Here is a 9840-nt window from a genome sequence, read left to right as displayed (position 1 = left end):
TCCTGCTGACATGCGGTGAGAGAGGGAGTCGCGTGGTAGAGAGGATACTGGCCTGGAGTCAGGAGGCCTGAGGTTCCAGCTGTGACATTTACAGTGGGGTCCTCATCCTGGTGCATTTAACTTACACACGTTGACACACACATGTAGGAGAGAAGAAAGAGAGTGACATGCATGAATCACTGCTATGCAGTTACATTCCCATTCCATCCCGTGAGCGCTCACATCCTGATGAGGGACCTGACCTAATGTGCCCTGCCACAGTCCCCCAGTTGGTCCCATTTCCCCCACACCCAGCAGAGTATGGGCTCTCACCATGTGGAATGTGATTCAGGCATTCGAAGGCTTTTTATATTGTGCGGCCCTACATAAAAGCCAACCACTTCATCGAATGGTCAGCGGAAGCCACAGCTCTCTGTAACAACACCAGAGAAAGAATCTGCCATATTCCCTGTCAGCTGATGGATGACCCTGCTTCCTGTTTCAATGGGAAAACAGAAGCAATCGAAGGAAACTTCCCCAGACTCCCACCTCGCCCTCGGCTCACCTGATGGCATCTGTGCCCATTGCTCTGCCTCTCCCCTGTTACACAGATGCCTTGTGTTTACTTCTAAGACCACACCCTCCACCTGGCGCTGCACTAAGATCCCTCTTGTCTAGTCCAGGACATCATCCAGCAATCCCTCCTGTCTCTCCCGCAGCATTGGGTTTCCACCCATTCTACTAGTTCATTCCCATCAACACAATCAGGCAGCAATTCTCATCTTAAACAAACGCACCCCTGCAAGGATGCACATGGCCACAGGCACTTTTCTTTACTTCCCTTTCTAGCAAAACTTCTCCAAGAAGTTTCCGGATTGACAATCTTAATTGTTCTTTTCCCTTTCCCTTTCTCTCTTCAACTCACTCTAGTTGGGCTCTCACCCTCAATGCTTCACTGAAACTGTTCTTGTCATCAATGACCTCATGCTGCCTAACTCCAGTCATTTCTCAGTCCTCATCATCAGCTTCTGATCAGGGGATTGAGCCCTCCTCCACGTACACATTCTTCCCGTATCTTCCTGAATCCCACTCTCTTGATTCCCCTCCCACCTCACAGGACCCCTGTTCAGTTTCCTTCTCCCTCACCTTCCTGATGTCCTCGTGCTGGAGCTCACTGCAAGTTGGCCCTTGGACCTCTCCACTTGCCTAGCTCACTCCCCGGATGCTCCCATCCATCCCAAGGCTTTACATACATCTAATAAACTGATGACTAGATTCGCTTCTCTAGCCCAGACCTTCCCACTCAACTCCAGAATCATGCACCTCTACTCAGATGTCCAAACATAATATTGCCACAACTGAATTATTAATTTTAACCCCCAAACCTGACCCTCCCTTGGTCTTCCCATCTCAGCAAATGACAACTCCATCTTTTCTGTTGCTCGGGCTACAAGTCGGTTCATTCTTGACTCCTCTCTCCTACCCATATCTGGCCCAGCAAAAAACTACCTTCAAAAGATGTCCAGAATCTGACCCTCCCCACGTCCACGGCTACTACCTGTGTCAGAGGGACCATCGTTTCTTAGCCAGATTTGTGTAACAGCCTCCCAATGAAGCTCTCTGCTTCTACCCTTATCCCTCCCCTCATGTTCTACACTCCATATCCTAGCCAACAGCATCTTTTAAAATCAAATAAAGCCAAATCTATTCATTCTTCTTTTCAATCCCTCTGGAGACTCCCCTTTCTCTCGAAGAAAATCTTAATGCCTTTCCATTCCTAGAAGGCCTTACATGAGCTGTGTCCATCCTCCTTCATTCTTCTTTTCAATCCCTCTGGAGACTCCCCTCTCCCTCGAAGAAAATCTTAGTGCCTTTCCATTCCTTCGATGAGCTGTGTCCATCCTCCTATTTTTTGAGCAGCCAAGCACAGTCGCACCTCAGGACCTTTGCACTTGCTGTTACCACTGCCAAGAGTGGACCATCTAGCCCCTTTATCCATCCACAGGGCTCACTTCTGTTCATCATTAAAGACGCTTTCCCCCGCCACCCCATGTCAAATAGCACCCCATCTTCCTTCCCTTCTACCGCTTTCTGGCCCCCTCTACTGCTTTACTTTTCTTCGTAGCACTCATCACCATCGAATGCACATGCTAAGCATTTTGTTGTTGATTTTTTACCGTATGTCTCCCCCGTACCCCATAGAATGTTAGCTCCACAAAGGCAGAGGCTTTGTTACATCCTCTACTGTATTATCTAGAACAGTGCCTGGCTCATAGTAGATGCTGAATAAATACATGTTAAATGAATGAAAGTGTTTGAGTAACCAGGAAGCTATTTGTTGGTTTCCACTGTGGCATCTTCCTACAGGATTTTCAAGCATCTACTCACTCAACAAACATTTTATGGAGTATTTTATTTATGTGCTAACTTTAAAACCTAACACACACACACACACACACACACACACACACACATCTTGCCAAGTAAGGTGAATTTCCACTGTATTCTTTGTGTCATGCCCCTCCCTAGGCTCAATCTGGGATGGATCAACTACAAATTCAGTATTCCTTTATTGAGCATCTCTCATGTGCCAACTATTACGCAAGGTCTGAAATTCAAAAAGGAGCCATCAAAATAAGATCATCTCTGGACAGAGAGGCAAAGATGAACATATATATATTTTTCCATTTAAAAAATAGACTTTATTTCTAGAGCCGTTTTCAAAGCAAAATGAAGCAGAAAGTACAGAGAGTTCCCATATATCCTTGACGACCCCCCACCCCAGTCTCTACCATTATCAATGATCACACCACAATGGTACAATTGTTACAACTGATGAACCTACATTTTACTCATCATTATCACCCAAAGCCCATAGTTTACATTACAGTTTACTCTTGGTGTTGTAAAAATATACAAGGTAAATACATGATCGCCTTAAGAGTGAAAGCACCGATGAGGATGTGGGTAACTGGAGAGTCTTATGCATCGTCAGAGGAAGTGTAAATTGGCACAACCTTTGTGGAAGGCATGTCCTTCTGCTCCTGAATCTCCAGTCCAGGACTTACCCTCCAGAGAGTGTCCCCTAAAGGCAAAAAGACACAAGGATGTTCACTGAGCTTCTATTTTCATTGTCGTGAAAACTTGGAAACACCAATGTCCAACCACAGGGGGCTGTGAAAACTGTGATGGATCCATACGATGGATACTAAGGGGCTATTAAACATGACGGTCACTGTGGAAGAAGACTATTTGGTGACACTTGAGAAGATATTTGCAATATGTTATTAAAAATGAAAATATAAAAAAAGATTGCAGAACAACATGTAACATATGATGTCATTTTTATCCTTACATATCTGTAAGTATAGATCCAGGAGGATGTTTAGAAAGAGGGTCATAACGTGTTTAAAATGTGGTGGTTTCTATTATTGAATCAAGGCGGTGGGTGTTTGGATATTTATTGTGCTGCTCTTTTAAACTTTCTGTATGTTTGGGAAAAAAAATCTTACAATAAAAAATTGAAAGAAAATGTGGTTATTTTAAGGTAGAGTGGTTTGGGGACTTTTTTTCTTCTTTATACTTTATGTATTTCATTTCATTCTCTCTAATGAGCATTTACCACTTTTGCAAAAATTATAAAATGATTTCAAAATAAAATATAGCTCTTGTCACACAAAATGTTTAAATAAATTTTAAGAAAGAATAGTTGCCCCGATAGTTATATGTAAAAAAAAAATACATGTGAATAGAGAATTGGGTAAATTAATTAGTCATACAAATTCTGTGCTACTGTTAAAAAAGGTGTTTTAGAAAAGATATGTAAAAGGTGTTTTAGAAAAGAAAAGTTCTTTAATAAGTGAAAAAACAGGCTATAAAACAGTTTGTACAGTATTAACCTATTTTTTGGAAAAAAAACACAACAGTGTATCATACCCGCCCATAGGAAAAACTGGAAACATCCACGCCAAAATGTTAGCTTTCATTTTCTTTGGGAAATGGAATTACAGGCATTTTTCCCCTTTCCTTTTGCTTGTCACTTGTATGTCATAAGTCGGTTTTGTCCAACAGAATTTTCTGCAGTGATGGAAATGTTCTGTGTCTGCACGGTCCAATGTGAGAGCCACTAGCCACATGTGACTACTGAACACTTCAGTGGTGGCTGGTGAGACTGAGGAGATGAATTTTTTATTGCATTTCATTTTAATTCATTTGAATTTAAATGACCATGTGTAGTAAGAGGCTACGTTATTGGGCAGCACAGCACCAAACTGTTAATGAAGAATACACATCGGCTTTGCAAAGAGGAAAAAAAGAGCTTTCCCCCGTTTTTTCTTGTCTGTTCATTCGTTCTGTTACTTGCAGAGCTCCTTTGAGACCTCAGGAAGAGGCAGTGAGTGTGAAGGTTTTGCAGACTGTCAAGTGCTGTACTCAGGAGGTGCTGTTGGATGTGACTCTTCTTCCTCTTGTCCCAGGTCCCTTTTTCCTCCTCCTCTGCTGGGTGGTTTCTGGAAGCGGGTGGATGACCTGGGGTCTGGCCCCTGCAGCTAAGAGGCATTCATTCACTCATGCATTCATTCAACAGCTCTTGCGAGCCGTCCCCTCCTGACCGGCACTGCACTAGCCCCTGGGTACAGTGGGGTGACAATGTGTGGTGTTTGCTCATGTGGAGCTCAATGTCCAGACTTGGGAGGTATGGAGGAAAAAGTCACACAGAGGGGACCCAAAGGCTTGGGTTTGAGCTCTGGCTCAGCCTCCTCTGGTCATGCCATTTAATCTTCCTATACCTCCATTTTCTCTTTCGTAAAAACAGGGAAATAGTGACATTGCCCTCCCAATTCCACAGACCTGATCAGGGCTGGGAACGTGAATTGCAAGGGCCTGCAGAGATGTTCGTGGTCAAAGAACGTGCTCTTCTGGGAGAATAATTGAGTAGTGACCGCCAGTTCCAATGCCTATTGTAGATATTATTAATATTTTATCACAACACATCATTGTTTCTTTAAGCATGGTTAAAATATCAACCTTAGGAGAACCGGAAAAAGATGTAATCATTCATCCATGTGACATCTGTTGATCCCCTACTGTGCTCCAGGCCAGGGTGGGGTAGGGCGTCTGTCTGGAAATACAGACATGGATTATGGCCCTTCCCCTGAGGACCTGACAAGGGAGCAGAGGGGACACATAGGAAATATCCAAACTCCATTCAGCCATTCCACTGGTATATGCCAGGCCACTGGGGACATAATGGAACAAGACGGCCTCTGATCTCAGGAAGCTTTCAAAGACAGTGAGGGAAGCAGATATTTATCAAATAGCCACTCAAATATATAATTACAAACTGTGATAATGTTTACGAGGAGGAAGCACAGAGTGTTATGGAAACATATCACGGGAGATCTTGATTTAGTGGTGGTGGGAGGGTCATAGATGACGTCTTCAAGGAGATCGGGATCTGAAGGAGTTTAATGAGGTGAAGGGATGAGGAAATGGGTCCAGGTGGAAGAAACAGTATGTGCAAAGGCCCTGAGGGGGAAAGGGCACTCCTGAGGCCAGTATGGCTGGAATCCAATGGGTAGAAAGGATGGGGTATGTTATGTGGCTGGGGAGGGTATGGTGGACCGTGCTTGGGAGCCAGTGAAGTGTTGCAGGGTGGGGGGTGGGATAGTGAGAGTAGTTGTTTATTCGGGAAAGAACATTGAAGGGGCAGAGTGGGCACAATGGTGGCTGGTATAAGGGTGGTGGCAGAGGGGATGTGGAAAAGGGGAGAGATTTGAGAGCTGTATGGGAGGCAAATGACTTGTTCGATTCGCTCTGGGGGAGGTGGCTAGCTGGGTCCTAGTGTGATCAAACTCTGTGAACTAGGAAGGTCTGATTAGGGCTGATTTGAGGGGCCTGGGGGCAGGCCTCCGGGAGGGAGCTGATCTCTCCTAAGCTGTAGAATAGATTGCAGCACCCCTGGTGGAGAGAAATAGGAAAGACAGTCTCTGAAGATGAACCCCCAAGGAGAAAAAAAACTGTGCTTAGGGAGCCAGCAGTGAAATGAAACTGACAGTTGCTGAGTACTGACCACGTGCCAGGACTTTTCCAAGAGTTTTACTTCATCATCTCATGTGATCCCAACAATTGCACAAGGTCGGTGCTAATATCACTCTTATATTACAGATGAGGAAACTGAGGCTCAAAGAGGTGCTGCTGCCAGGATGTGAACTCCAGCCAGTCTGACTCTAGACCTGCCTTTTAGCTATGGTGAAGTACTGCTCTTGTAGTTTGGGATGACTGGAGCCTGGAAGAGTTGGAGGGGGAGAGGGACGAGGCAGAAGCTGGAGAAGTAGGCTGGGACTGAGTCCTGGAGGGCCGCTCGCGTCAGGCTACGGGATCTGGACTTCATTGTAGTAGAACGGGTAGCATATTCTTAGGGTGAGGACGATGAGGTCATATCAGCTTTTTTGAGAAGTCACTCTGGGACCAGATAGAGGGAGAAAAACCAGAGGGTGGGTGAGACAGGGCATGGGTAAGTGCAGAAAATTGGCCATTGCAATAGCAAAGGGCAGAAGTGTGAGGCTGGAGCATCGGGGCTGCAGGCAGAGTTGGACTCCGGACAGACAGTTCCAAGATAGAGTCAACAGGGTGATTGGCAGGTGGAATATGAGGGACGAACAATCACACTCGGGTAACAGGATGATGCTGTTTATTTTATTCACGAAGAGAGTAAATTTTTATTGAGCGCCTACGAAGTGCCAGGTCTTGAGCAAAGTGCTGAGAACACAGAGAGGAAAGATGGAATTGCTGGCCTGAAGAAGCCAAGAAGGGAGGTAACCCCGAAAGGGAAGATGGGAGGGGAAGACAATGATGCGTTTGGCTGGGGATGTATCGAATTAGAGGGGCTTGGGGATAACCAAGTGGCAACGTCCAAGGGGCATTGATGAAGAGTCCGGACTCTGGAGAGAGGTCAGATTTAAGATACAGGATTTTGAAAATCAAGTCTTGAACACAACTTGGTAGACTTACTGAATAATACACTCAAAATGAGCAAAGCGTTATGAGATATAAATTATATCTCAACAAGGTTTAAAAATACGATTAGGAAAAAAACCCGACAAGTCTCGAATTTTCTAGGAAGTCATAAAACAGAGATGAGGAGAATATTTCAGACAGAGGACAGAGGGCAGGAGTAAAACCCTGGTGACAGGAGTGGATGTGGGTAACACAGTTTGGCTTCATTTGGGCATCTTGGGAGAGATTGGAAGGAGATGGTGCCTCGCTCTCAGGCCAGGTATGCTAGCCGCATTACTGAGCACGGACCCCCTGCAGGTGCATCTGCATCCTCCATCAAATCAGTCCTGTCGCAGTCTCAGAAGGGGAGATGCCATCCTCATTTTGCAAATAACAACGGAACTTCAGTAACTGGAGTTCAGAGAGGTTAAGCAAGTTACCAAAGTCACACTGCCTTTATTAAAGAGGTAGAATCAGTCCAGTCGGGTCTGTTGGCTGCAAAGTTTGGGCTCTTACTTAACACTCTAGAACGAGTTTTGCCACATACAACAGATGGCCCTATCCATGCACAGGCAGGCAGTTGTTGGGTTGAGTGGGACCTGGAGCCCCACTGTAGGGAGACCGTGGGTTGAGACACTGGCGCTACGATGGCGCCATCTGCTGGTCAAGACGTGGAGCCCAGCCGGTGATGGAAAGGCGCTGGTTTCTGAGCTTGGCACAATTCTCTTTTTCTGCCCCTTTCCTCAACATTATTTCTTCCCAAGAGCCCTGGAAGCTTGTAGTCAGAGACTGTTGTCTGACCGCAATTTACCAATGAGGAGACAAGGCTCAGAGAGGAGGAGCGACTTTCCAAGATGACTCAGAGAAGTAGGGGAGGACTCAGGATTCAAATCCCGTGTCGGTGAGATGTTCGCCATATCCTGCCTGTCCCCAGAGTGGACTCAGCCCCCAGAGTATCCCTCAAGGGTATCTTAGGGGCATCTAAGGCAATCCCCTCTCTTCTGGTTCACAGATGGGGAAATAGCTTCAGGTAGTGGCCTAATCTACCCAGGTGTGTCTCTGTGTGGGGCCTTGACTTGCAGAGGCTCCTCCAGGATCTGCACAGGGTCATGCTGGGTTCTCAGGCTGGGCAGAAGCCCCTCCCCACTAGGAAACCTCAGCCAGGCAGCATTCTCTTTGGGCTGCTCTTTCTTCTCCAGCGCCTCAGGTATTTTGGGTCTCAGGTTCAGGAAGGAGGGAAGTTTTGAGAAAAAGAAAGGAGGCCTAGGTAGAAGGGGGGACAGTGATCTGGGAGAGGGAGAGGCAGGGACCCAGAGCAAGGCCAAGGTGAATGTGAATGGTAACTACAGCAAGGCTCCTAAGCCGAGCTCCCGCTATTGAGGTAGGTAGATGCTATGCGGATCGCACCCTTAACCCTCTTGATGGCCCCCAGAAATGGGAAGGATTATTATACTCATTTACAGTGGAGAGTTTGAGTAATGTGCCCCAGGTCAAATAAAGAGGAAGCTGGAACTGAACCCAGGAAGGGCGACTCCCAGGGGAAAGGGATTGATGGAAAGTAGAGAGAGAGGAGTAACAGGATATCGGGGCAGACATCAGGCGGGGAAAGGGGAGCAAGAGGGTCCTGGTGCCTGAAGGTCATGTGTCTCTCATTGTGTGTATGAACGTGTATGTGTGGCGGGGCAGGAGAGTGTCTGAGAGTCTTGGTGACAGCCTTGGGGCATGAGTTATCTGACTGTGGCTGAGCAAGCTGGGGTTGGTGAGGGGCTGGGTTAGTGGCAGGATGTCGCCAAGGGCTCTCCAACTCTCCCACATTCCAGGTGCCTGTTACCACTGGAGCTCAGACACATGTAGCCTCCCGCTTCGCACTTTCTATGGCAACCTCATCGTCCAGATCCCCCACGGCTACCTCACAGGCACCTTCAGATAGAAGCAAGTCCTGGACACAGGGCTGTTGGTCTTCTCCTTGCTCAGCCTCCAGGCGCTCACGCCACTGTACTGGGCCTCAGCTGCCTCATCTGTCTCCTCCATGCCCTGTGGGACTCACACAGGTGGGCACCCACCTTGTAGAGCACGGCCCTGAGGACCTGTGCTCGACTGGAAGGGCTAGAACCAGCTCCCAGCTCCAACTTTAGGAAGAAGCAGTGGCAACCCCTAAAATACCCTTTTTAGTTTTTAAAACTGGTATGAAAAATGAGCACTATAGCGGTACCAGCTGGGAAACTGTGCAACTCTTTCTCCTCTGATAAATGGCAGCTGCCCCCAACCTCGCAAATGCCACCCTGTCCTGCTTCAGACTGTAGAAAGGTTACCCTGTTCTTCTGTAGCCAGAATAACTGAATCACGCCCTGGGACAGGGTGTACCCTTTCCAGCTTGCTACACTCTCTGAGCCACGTGCGTCCCCACCCAGGAAACCTCCTCGTTCTTGGGCTGTGCTGACACAGGTAATAGTCTATCACCTCACCAAGCCCTGAGTCACATGGTCTCTGCTGCTCACAAGCTGTGTGTCCTTGCGCAGGTCCCTCAACCTCTCTGTGCCTCAGTTCCCTTGTCTCTGAAATGGGGAAAACATTACCCGCCCCTCAAGGGCTTTTGTGAAAATTCAGTGAGGTAATGTGTATAAGGCACCGTGTAGGTGTTCAAGAGACAACTGTCAAATTAATAACCGATGGCTGATTCCTTTCAGTTTGTTCTTGTTGCTGTGTGTGTGCATGTGTGTGTCCTTGTTTAGCTTCTCTTTTTTTTTTTCAATTGAAAAGTGATTTGACTTTTCAGAAAAATAATAAGCCAAATCTCTGCACTTCGCCCTATAAGAGTTAAGAAACTGGTGATGTGGAACACAAATTAACTGGAGCTTAAAAGAA

At 46.7% G+C, this 9840-nt stretch overlaps 1 pseudogene; it reads left to right on the top strand.

Annotated features, from left to right (window-relative positions):
• The first annotated feature begins 6019 nt into the window (after positions 1 to 6019).
• Positions 6020 to 9840, top strand: part of LOC102883958 — a 19059-nt pseudogene continuing 15238 nt past the window's right edge.

This window comes from Pteropus alecto, unplaced genomic scaffold (genome assembly GCF_000325575.1).
Source record: "Pteropus alecto unplaced genomic scaffold, ASM32557v1 scaffold39, whole genome shotgun sequence".
In the NCBI taxonomy this organism is placed as follows: Eukaryota; Metazoa; Chordata; class Mammalia; order Chiroptera; family Pteropodidae; genus Pteropus; species Pteropus alecto.
This window is presented reverse-complemented; position numbering and strand designations above follow the sequence as displayed.